This window comes from Phoxinus phoxinus (genome assembly GCF_949152265.1).
Source record: "Phoxinus phoxinus genome assembly, chromosome: 1".
In the NCBI taxonomy this organism is placed as follows: Eukaryota; Metazoa; Chordata; class Actinopteri; order Cypriniformes; family Leuciscidae; genus Phoxinus; species Phoxinus phoxinus.
Window position 1 is genome coordinate 35,806,664 of NC_136876.1, and position 12,508 is coordinate 35,819,171.

Consider the following 12,508-nt stretch of genomic DNA (forward strand, 5'->3'; position numbering starts at 1 on the left):
TTATGGTCTTGAGGAACATTTTTGAAGGCCTTTCTCACCGGATGCTCCTAAAATCTATGATGAGCTACAGCTCAGTGCCAGAAACCTTAAGCCCAGTCGCTAATCCAAAAGACATTGTTAATAGAGGCCACATACGAGCTGCTAAGCCTGTATGTTCATAATGTTATATAATTGAAGTCATAAAAAGCCAATTAACTTCACCTTCACTCGCGCACACATTTGCAAACCCGCTTAAGGGAGGGAGCAAAGCATATGTAGCCATTGAAACTTGCTGGTTCCGCATCGCCGGGCTTTACCCTTGAGATGGACACGTGTGAGGGGTCATGCTTTAAAACAGCTGCCATTTGTGTTCCTCATATTAACATTCGCAGGGAATTATTTACACTTTCACTCTTACAGATAAAGGTTCTTTATTGGCATAGTTCCGTGAGGAACATTTGACATCCATGGGCACACTAAGAAAAAAGACAGTGAAGGTTCTTGAGGGAACCAAAAATGGTTCTTCTATGGGATTGCTGCAAAAGAAACCTTTTAGAACCTTAATTTTTAGCGGTTGAATATACTGTAAATGAATCCAAGTAATTAAGAGCAAACTTTTACTAATACTATCGAAATATTTGTAAACATTTCAGTGAAAAAAAAGTAATAGATTTTTGTGTTCTTGTAACATGTTACGCTTACTACAGTAATAACAGTACATTATGCATAATTACAACTAACCCTTACTTCATAGTAAATACATGTTAATTACATGGTAATTAATACTTATTCGTGTATTTACACTGTAAAGAGACTTAAACCTAACACCTAAGTGTAACCTTTTTTATTAATTTTATCTTGAGGATGTTGTTTTTGGCCTGTGCAGCTCAATACTCTTTGCTCTATTAGCAAATATGCAATAATAAAACCAAACACTGCAATGTAAAGCTAGCATGCAGTCTTTATTATCCCTGCTTTTATTTTTAGATTTTAATTGACATTACTCAAATCTATTATTATTAAAAAGATGGAACTTTTTATATCATAATATTTTAGAATTTTTAATGCAATGAACCATTCATAAATTAAATTCACAATATACAAATATAAATAAACAAATAAAATAACTGCCATGATGGCATCATTACCCTTTCAAACAGTGAACTCTTATCATCTTTATAAGGATGATGAAATTAAACTCCACAGCTGTTATAATGACATTGCTATCTTAAAATGTCAACTTTGTTACCGTGATGTTGTGTAGTAAACAGTTGATTTGAAATGTGTGGATATATCAGCATTGAATTCTCTTTCTATAGAGCACAAAGCTTGTAATGTTAAATTAAACTGTAAAATGGTGTTACTGTCTTAAGGCGTAATTATGCACAGCCCATTATTAATAGAATGTTTAAAATGTATACAAAAATGTTTGATAAAAACCACCTTATCAAACTGGTGAAGCCACCCGTTTGATAGAATGACCCAAAGGACATGTTACTGTGTGTTACCCAGATGCCCGTGGAAGAAAATGAATAAATCCACAAAACCTCACACAAAAAGACACGTGCTTTCTCTCTCCCTCTCATCCTCGTCTTCCTCCCGCCACACATAATTTTCTCGCAAGAAAGGAATTTTGCCAAAATGTTTGCTTTAAGGAAAATAACAACAGTCAAACGCAATATTGGATCAGTCAAATTCAAGCCATTTAAATTTGAATGCGAGTGAAGTGGAGGAGGCAGCCGTTGTTAAATATGATGCTTGAATGAAATTCTAAACCTTGCAATACCTCTAAGCAATGTACCTCAATGAGATGAATTAACTGTAAATGGCTCCCTCTCTGTGTGAGTGTCTTCCAATTTAAAATCTCATTATTCGTAGAAGATCCAGAACAAGGTGACTCTTAGGATAGATCGAATAAGTGAAGATAATCTTACCGGCCAGTTTTATGCAAATAGGAGATGTATTGAATCAACTAAAAGAAGAATGGTGAATCAAATAAGCTAATAAAGCAAGGTTAGGTTAAAAACTCAGCATGAATTGCGGTTCTGACGGCGAGCACCTCGGCTCTCGGCTTTGTGCCATTGTGTGCCAAGTTGCAAAAGTGTATTACGCCTGTCGTTGAAGTTAGACTTCCACTATAGTCCTACATTTAAAGTATTAGGGAAATCTCTGCGTGAAGCCTAGGATGGATTTGAGAATGTTTTGGCACGAGAGAATCGGTTTACTCTGGTTTGTTGAGATATTCATTGAACATGCTTGGGACAGAAAGGTACATAACGTTGGATGCAATATCCCAGCTCTATAACTACATTAAGGAACTTGCAAGCAGAACTTGAAGTGGAAGACCTCATAGCTCGGATCGAGTATATTCACCATTCACGTCATTAATAATGTAAGATTCATTACACAGAAATGTGAAGCTGCATTTTTTTTCTCACCCAGCCTGAATATAAAGCTAAAATATTAAGTGGTGCAATTTGTTCTTGACCCAAAGCGTGAACTGAAGTTACATCATAACCTTCCCCTATATCTACCCTGCAGACAAGGAAAATCATACAAGGCCACATGTTACGGCAGTTGTTGTATTTATTAACTTGTGAGATTAACCTGGTCTCCTAAGCATATCCTATATTTCTTGTATTTAAAGAAATGAGTCATGCTGAGTCGACAATAATAGTGACTCGTTCCTTGTTTTCTTTTTCTTTCTTTTAAAATAAAAAAATCAATGTAATGGGAAGGCACTTACAATGGAAGATAATGGGCAAAAATTTTGGAAGATTCAATATCAGAAACGTATCATTTGATATAAGCGTTGGCATCAATTCTTCTATTAAATGGGTAATTGCTTATGATTTCACTTTTTTACCTTTAGTTAGTGTGTAATCTTGCTGTTTGAGCATAAACAACATTGCAAAGTTATGACGCAAAGGGAGATATTTTCTTTTTAAGGACTACAACATGGCTGGTAGGGACTACAATGAGCTTCTAGTTAGTCATATTTTCAGTCATATTTATTTGTAGAGCACATTTAAAAATAACAGCTGTTGGCCAAAGTGCTGTACAAAGTGGAAACAAGTATCCTAATGAGTAAACATAAAACCACAAATAAACAATGCACAATACAATGCAATACCACTACGCCCACTTATGACCATAAGTAGCAGTAAATAAGTGGGTTTTAAGCAAAGATTTAAAATGTATGTATGTTGGTGCAGACTTTATGTAAGATGGCAGATTGTTCCAAAGCTGTGGAGCGGCCACTGAAAAAGCACGATCTCCTTTTAATTTTAAACGTGTCCTTGGAACAGTCAGCTGTAGACTACTCGTTGACCTAAGATTTCTAAAAACATTATGGTGGGATGAAAGGAGATCAGAGATGTATGGAGGAGCCAGTCCATGCAATCCCTTATGAACAAACAATACAATGTTTAACTGGAAGCCAATGGAGAGAGAGCAATACTGGCGAAAATGTTCTCTTTTCCTTGTTCCTGTCAACAATCTAGCAGCAGCATTTTGGACTAATTGAAGATGTGACAGTAGGGACTGTGAGACACCCAAGTATAGTACATTACAGTAGTCTGATCTTGATGAAATAAAATCATGTATCACAGACTCCATGTCTGGGTGATAAAAATGCCTTAATTTTCGCAATATTCTTTAACTAATAAAAGCAACTTCTGACCACCATTGATCTGTTTGTCAAAAGTCAGAGCAGAGTCAGAAGTAACACCCAGATTTCGAACGTGTATGGAGATTGCCAGATAAAGGTCCCAATTTACTGGCAACATCATCTGTGAACGTAGATGAGCCAACAATTATGGCTTCTGTCTTGGAATAATTTAACATCATGGACCTGTATAGCTCCAGGTCCATTACCAGAGCTGTGAAGATTGCGGCCGACCCCTCTCATCCTGCCAATAGTCTGTTTAATCTTCTCCCCTCTGGAAAGCGGTACAGGGCCTTTCTGCCCAAAACATCACGCCACCGCCACAGTTTTTTCCCCAAAGCAATAGCCCTCGTGAATGACTCTTAAATCTGGAATTCATTGCACTTTATCTTTATTTTTATTTAACACAACACTATCTACATTCATATTAACTTATTAACTTATTGCTCATAATGTCTCCGTTTGTCCTTGTATTGTGTTTTTGTCCTTGTTTTCTTTGTTTTTTTTTTCTGTTTTACTGTGTGTTGCCTGCATGGAGAAGACCAATCCAAATTCCTAGTATCTGTATACATGGCGAAATAAAGTTGAATTGAATTGAAGGAAGTTGGCAGACATCCACTGTTTAACGTCTCTCAAACAATCAAATAAACACTGCAAACTAGAGTCATCCTTTGGATGTAAAGGAACATAACACTGAGTATCGTCTGCGTAGCAGTGGTATGATACATTAAACTTGCTAAAAATAGTATACAGCGGAAGCATGTATAAGGAAAATAAAACGGGACCCAGAATCGAGCCCTGCGGAACCCCATAAAAAAATTCACTTATAAAATCCTTATTATACTTTGGGGGTCTGTATATACTAATATACATAAAAATTAATTGCAGCCATCCTTCTTAAATAGCTGTTTCAAAACTGAAAAACAATTCTGTGGCAGTTTTGGCATTTGAATTTATCTCTATAAATAATAGCTAAGCCCCCACCACGACCAACTAACCGTGTCGTGTTAAAACATGTATAGTCTTTAGGACAAACTTCAGTGAGTGGACCAAGTTCACCGGCATTTAGCCACGTCTCAGTCATAAACAAAAAGTCAAGCCAAAGAGATAGAATATGTTCATTAATTGTGAATGTCTTGTTTGAGATCGATCTTACATTTAGTAACGCCATTTTCACTTCAGTGCAATCTGTTTCCTGATATGTGGGTTGATGGTAGCGTGCTTTAAGATTGTGTTTATGCTGCAACGACAAGGAATAATCCAATAAACGAAGGTTGCAGAGATTTGCTCCTCTTCTGCAAACGCGTAATCTAGACAACCTCCTTGACGATAGCTGATCGTGGTTGTTCCGGGTAGACGAAGTCGGGACTGTGTGTGCTTAAAAGAGTACAAAATCCGGCCATGGTCACAGCTGGACCCCACAACATCCGCGTAACTCGGGCCTTCATGCAGCGAGGTGCCTCCTCACTCTTACTAACAAGTCGAATTTTAGTGCTTGTCTGCGTGAGGTAGGGGAGAGGCGGGACAGTTGAAACACTTTTCAGATAAACGTCATTTTCTACGATAAGGTTACAGATAGATTTTGTGTGTGTGTGTGATCAACAACTCACATATGTGTTCTCTTAGTATCATGTGTTATTCGGTACAAATATTGAATGATTTAAGTAAAAATTTACTTTGATCGGTAGTTGTGCTTTGTTTCAATCGTCCCGCCTGAGCGGGACGGTTGCAACACAGGGGTGGGACGGATGAAACATAACAGTTTAAACGGAAACTATTTATCTAAAGCTAGTTTTTATGAACAATACCTGGCAAGTAACGTATGTACATATTGTTACGAACATATTTTGTAATTTATTTTAATTTAAAGGCTCATTTTAACCATTTTGTTCTATCACCCATTAAACATAGGCGATAAGCCAATGCGCATTTTGTGTAATCTTTCTAATAGGCTATTTTGACGAAGACAGACAAATCCGTTTACAATTAATTATCTTACACTTCTTCCTTGAGTCATATCGAGTGTTTACTAGTTGAATAGCCTTAACAACGGTTTTCCTATGACCAGATTTAACTGGCATGAGGCGCTGTTTCAACCGTCCCGACAGCGCATCCCGACAGTTAAACCTGTTTTTCCCTTAAACTAAAAAACTTTGATATTGCACACTTAAGGGTGTGTTACAGTACTAATACACCTGCCGTATTATCATTACAATGGCACATGAAACAATAAATACAACTTGTCATTCAAAAAAAAAGTAGCGCACGAAAGAATTCACTTACTGCACTCAAAAACAGCTTTCCGGCTTTAAATCCAAAACGGCATGACGTAAAGAATAAATGTTTTCGCGGGTCTGGTAGGCATTGCGTGTTATATGTGCTGACGAAATTTGACGTACATGACGTGAGTGGTTTTCAAGGAAATCTCAATGTTTCATTCGTCCCGCGTTTCAATCGTCCCGGCTCTCTTCTAATTTAAGATGTTAGCACAGGAGCTCTTGAAGCTCCGCCCTCTGTGCTGGGAGCAGCAGCTCATTTGCATTTAAAGGGATACACAAAAGCGATTTTGCTCACCCTCAAAAGGTGATAATTTTAACATACTATAAAACAAATATCTGGGGTATTTTGAGCTAAAACTTCACATACACACTCTGGGGACATCAAAGACTTTTTTTTTACATCTTGTGAAAAGGGCATTAAAAGACCTCTTTATTCGAGCTGTAAACTTTTCTTGTTTTTCTTTTATGTTTGTAATATTGGATATAATTTACAGAGAAAAGCTTAGTAAGCTTACACTATGAAACTCATGTTAACAATACTTATTGAAGCAGTATGCAACACGTGCTGTTGATTGAGCTTGCTGGAAAATTATTTTAATTTGACTGTTCTTTGTTGTTTTTTAAATCTTTTTATTTACTACATGCTTGCATCTTGTGGGTATAGCTTTGTTTATAAGGTCGTTTGGATTTTCTTTTTCGGGAGTCTGTTGACCGCAACTTACATGGTCTAATTCAAACTAATTATCAATTTATTTCCACAGAGGGCTGAGATTTGCTAGCAAGTAAAGTTGAAGTCTTACAGCATTTCTTACACTTCAGCTAGCTTTTCAGAGATTTGGTAATACTGCACAAAGAATCCTCTGGAGAGACAGTTTTTTTTTTTTTCTGTCTTTTTTTTGTACTGTGGATTTACAAGATTTATTGCAAAGACAGCTGTGTGTCAACCACTTTGAGCTCCTGCAGGCCTCCCATCATTCCATATTACAACTCCTTTGAACATTAGTGTACTTCACTCTGAGCTGCTGACATGCCGTGTGAATCTGAGGATGTAAAATTATACACATTTAAGCACAACTGCTCGGCATTAGGTGTGAGATGAGAGGCTGTAAAGATGCATTGTGGAGTTTGCTGAATATCAAGAGCTGCGTGATTCACCACGGTGTTGAAGGTGCAATGCTGGTGTCTCCTCCTCGTTGATGTGCCTGAAACTTATGATCTCTTACCACGCAAACTCATGTCAGTCATAAAGAATGATAGGCTTTATTAAAGTGAACTTTAAGAAGATATATTTTTTTTAAATTCCGCAAAACTAATATAAAAGTCAATATAGGGATAATTTTACATAAAGATTATATAATTAATTATTAAATATAAAGGTTACATAAGGATTTTACAGCCTGATGCCATGCGACATTTTAAGCTCCTGAATGCCATTGGAGAACATTGACATTGAATGGAAAGTTTTATTTATGCTCCTATGATGTCATAGATTGTTTTTAGGATACTATGACATACTTTGGCATTGTAAGAGAACATTTGTAAGCTCTTATGATATCATAAGAGAACATTTTTTCAAGTTCTAATTATGTCATTGGAGAACATGTTTAAGCTCATACTGTATGTCCTAGTAGAACATTTTTTAGCTCATAGAAGAACGTTTAAGCTTCTATGATGTAATAGTAGAACATTTTAAAGCTTCTAGGAGAACATGTTTAAGCTCCTATGATGTCATAGTAGAACATTTTAAGCTCCTACTTTTAAGCCTCTATGATGTCATAGAACATTTTTAAGCTCCAGGAGAACGTTTAAGCTTCTATGATGTCATAGTATAATTTTTTAAGCTCCTAGGAGAACGTTTAAGCTCCTATGTTAGTAGAACATTTTAAGCTCCTAGGAGAACGTTTAAGCTTCTATGATGTCAAAGTAGAACATGTTTAACCTCCTATAGGAGAACGTTTAAGCTCATATGATGTCAAGAGTTGTTTAAGCTCCTAGGAGAACGTTTAAGCTTTTATAGTAGAACATGTTTAAGCTCCTACAAGAACGTTTAAGCTTCTTTGATGTTCTCCTAGGAGATTAAAAATGTTCTACTTTGATGTGTAAGTTCCTATGACGTCATAGTAAAAAAAAACTTTAAGCTCCTAGGAGAACATGTTTAAGCTCCTATGATGTCATAGTAGACAATTTTTAAGCTCCTAGGATAACATTTGTAAGCTCATATGACATCATAAGAGAACATGTTTAAGCTTCTATGATGTCATAGGAGAAAATGTGTAAGATCCTATGATGCCATAGGAGAACATTTTATGCTCCTTCTGCCATTGAGGAACAACTCGAGCAACTTGAGAGCGATGATGTTGTAAGGCATTTTAGGCTCCTATGATGTCGTTGAATATCACAAAAGCTTAAACATTTCCAAATCAATGACCACATTGGACTTGCAGTGACATTTTAAGACATCTCCTTTATCGAAATCTCCTTCAGAGTGAACGGGTGCTTCAAAAAAAAAAAACTTGTTAGAAATGCAACAAATGATTCCTAGAACCAAAACACTGACCTGATGGACCATCAACATATCATAAAGATTTTTAAGAACCATATTACAAAGTCAAAACTCTTGAATACAGTAGCAAGAAATTATTCTTGACAGTAAAAGGGTTCATTTCTGAACTTAAGATGCTCTAAAGACCCATTAAAAAGTAGGTGCAGAGAGGGGAAGTACCAGCACCATGATTGATTCTTCAAGCCTGTCAGCACATTAGTTGGGATGAAAACAAATCCAGGGTCGGAGTTGTAAGGCAAGCCGTGAAGAATCTTCTCTTCCTCTTCCTCCTGCAGTTCCTGCCAGGGAGTGGATCAAAGCTGCAGCGGCGGCTCCATGACTGCGCCGTCCTCCGTCAGCTGAGCGTATATGTCAGCCGTGATGAAAAGTCACGATTTTATGGGAGAAAATTAGATTTATGAATGTGTTCATTGTGAAATATGTTCTTGTGCATTTGTGAGTTACAGTAGATGTGAATTTGGCAGAGTGGGTTGGATCTGTGAGGAGAAGCCAAAAACAATGACAGTAACATGGAAGGAATTTGGTTCAAATAATCCTCTCTTTTTTTATCTGGCTGCTGCATCCTACAAAACTGAAACAGATTACAAAATGTACAGAGTATGAGCACAACACTCTGCCCCTCTGAATGGCTATCCTGTTTGATTTGGCAGGATATTAATCATTTGTGTCAATAAAAAGCGTAGTGAATGCAAATATCCGGGCTAGCCGTCAATAAGTAACCATGAAACCAGTGCAAATTAACCTCTAAATGTCATGGGAAAACCCAATACCAAATCCATTATCCACTGATAGGTAGAAAATTCTCATATTACTGTTGCTCCAGAGATGGAAGAAGAAAAAAAGACCCCTTCGGTGCCTCAGAGAAGAGACTTGTTCAGATTCCAGCCTCCAGTCCACTCCACTGAAGCTTTAGAAACGGCACCGGAAACTGCTGCTTTCATTACTTACGTCAACATGATGAAACTATGGGCAAGTGCAAAAAACCAGCAGCAAAATCACTTCGGTGCATCACCAGATATCTTTAAAGGAGACCTATTTTGCCCCTTTTTACAAGATGTAATATAAGTCTCAATTGTCCCCAGAATGTTTCTGTGAAGTTTCAGCTCAAAATAACCCACAGATAATTTATTATAACATGTTGTAAATGAAACGAAAACCTGCTATTTTCGTGCATGTATCTTTAAATGCAAATGAGCTGCTGCTCCCCACCCAGAAGAGGGCGGAGCCTGTCCCGGGAGTATTAATCTAAGTTCTCTTTCACGTCTTGTTGCGCTTAAAACTGCACGCGGTTATGTCAAAAACACAAAGTTCACATTAACACAGTCGGTTATGGCTGTGAATGTAAACAGCAAGTACAGAAATCGCATGTGTATATTAGATCTGTGTATTAAAGTGAACACAGCATAAAATACAGTACCTACTGCTATATATGCTGTTAATATCAATCAAGCAACACATGAAAAACAGCAAATCACTCATTGCTCTTGATTGAATAACTTTAGTAGCTTTAATAAGAATATATTTCTTACTTGAATTCTGCTGTTCAATGCTCTGTCGAGGAGATAACATGGCGGACTGTGTACAGCTCACTCAGGACGGGGTCTATGCTAATAGGGCAGAGTCCGTCAGCAGTTGTGGGCGGAGCCTAAGCTTATGTGACATCACAAAAGCTACAATCTGCAAACGATTTGTTCTGAGACACTGCTTATGACTTGCGGGGATTAAAAATGAGGAGTGGGTGGATTTTTATTATTATAGGGTGGTTGTGTACACACACTGCCGACATGCATTTATGTTCAAAAACCATGTAAAAGGGAATTTTGCATAATACATCCCCATCTAAAATGAGAAATTCACTTATCTATTCACAACAAAAATGCAAATAGAGTAAGAAAATTAAACATAACTCACATTATATTCGCCCCAAAAAAGTCTTAAAGGGATAGTTCACCCTGAACTAAAAATTCTGTCATTCACTCATCTTCATGTCATTCCAAACTCTCATGGATGAGGCAAGTTGTCATACTCAATTTCAGCAACAAAAAAAACTTACATTTCGGTCTGTTTCTTGCACAAAGCAATTGTATAGCTCCAGAAAATAGCACTTGGAAAATAGCAAATTTCAGTATAAGGGGGCATTCACACAGAATGCGTTGCAGTATTTGCATTAAAAATGTGAAATACAGGCTAGTGGAATGGTCTCAAGATGCTCTTGTATACAAGTTGAACTACTTTATAAGCCTTCACTTTAAGGATGATCACTATAGTGTTATCTATAAAGTTTTAATAATCGTTCTACATCTGTGAGAATAGTGATGTCACTATAACGATTACGGCACAGAGGAACAATATAGTTGGAATCACTTCTGATGAACAATAAAAACATTGGCAGCCAATCAGAATCCATCTTGCCTCAAAGAGCTCAAGCTTTTAAAAGCAGCAGACGATGAAACTGCAGCATGAACTTCTAATAAACACAACATTATTGTGCATTAGAGTAGAGGCTAATATAAAAACGCTCGAATGGCCGTAAAGTTGCTTTGAATTCATTTGTATTGTATTAAGCTCTATGTAACCGAACTTGATTTGACTTAAAAGTTGTGTGGACCTCTTTTATGCTGCTTTTGTGTCCTTTTTGAGTCCCAGTCTAGTGTAATTTGCATGGCAATGAGCTGCCAGCACAGTCTTCAGTCTATCTTAAATCATGCTCCACAGAAAAAAGAAAGTCATGCGGGTTTGGAACAACATTGAAGATGAGTATATGATGACAGAATATTAATTTCCGGATGAACTATCTATTTAATATGCTATGCAATTTTGCTTCTTAAGACCAAACTACTGATTAAGAAAATGTTTTTTCTCGTTTGCAGTGACTTTCTTCCATGGACGTCGTATACTGTACTGTACTAGGAGAGTTTTTCCACCGAAACGTGTGTAAAGTTTGGCTGTTATCCTCTACTTTCAGGCCGTTACTCTGGCAGACACCTCTCTAACGTGGAGTCTATTTACGAGCGCACCCTCTAATCCATTAAAAGGGATTCATGCGCAAACTAATGTTTCTCTGCATAATTTTAATGGCACAAAGCTCTTCAGTGTTAACCTTACTAGCCAAGCTTTATTATAAAGCAGGTTAGAGCGTTATCCCATCAAGAATATTTTATGGAAATTGTGTGATTTAGAAATCCAGCTAATATTAAAAGTAATGTCACACACCAAGGTCCTAATATTCATAAGCGCTAGTTTCATCTGTCTCGTTAAGTGTTTATATTGTGTTGCGTCTGTGAGCTGAATAACCCCAACGTCTTTGATAAGGTCACTCAGCTTTAACAGTGTTGGTGCTGTCGCAGTTGTACAGTGACTTTGTTTGAAACCAGATCCGAAAATGTTTGGTAAGCTGCTGTGACTCAACAACGACAGGACATCTTAAAAAGAAAAAATGTTGATAGTAAGCATTGGGAGGGGGGGGGAGTCTTCATTGACAATATAGACACAAATGTCAACACTGAGGTGGGCCGGGATGCCTGAGTAAAATCTGACATGGGCGGTCTGGCTTTGTTATTATCCAGCTGGGTTTAGAGACCACTCCATTGGCCATTCTGACCATGGAGGGGTCGCATGTACATATATGCTTTGTTTGGATGCATAATGCTCAATATATTCACTGCTGTTTTTGCGCCTGTGCGTCTCGCTGCTCCAAACTTCCCAATTTATTTCTCTGTGACATTTCAAGATTGATCCCTTGTTTCTTCTCTATATGTCTCTTCCTGAGTTATTAAAGACATATGAGTCTCTATTTAAAATGAAGAGGCTGCGTTATGCTCTTTGGAATTATATTTCATTATAGTCCATATGAGAAATTCAGTGTTTGTTTGCGAAGACGGTGAAGCTCTTGAGCAATAGAATTCTTTTGCATATATTACTCAAGGGTATTACCCAGCAAGCCAAAATGCACTTCCTCACCATTCAAACCGGCTTACTCTCCCTCAGCCACTTAAAGGAATTATGACAGATGAGCTGTTC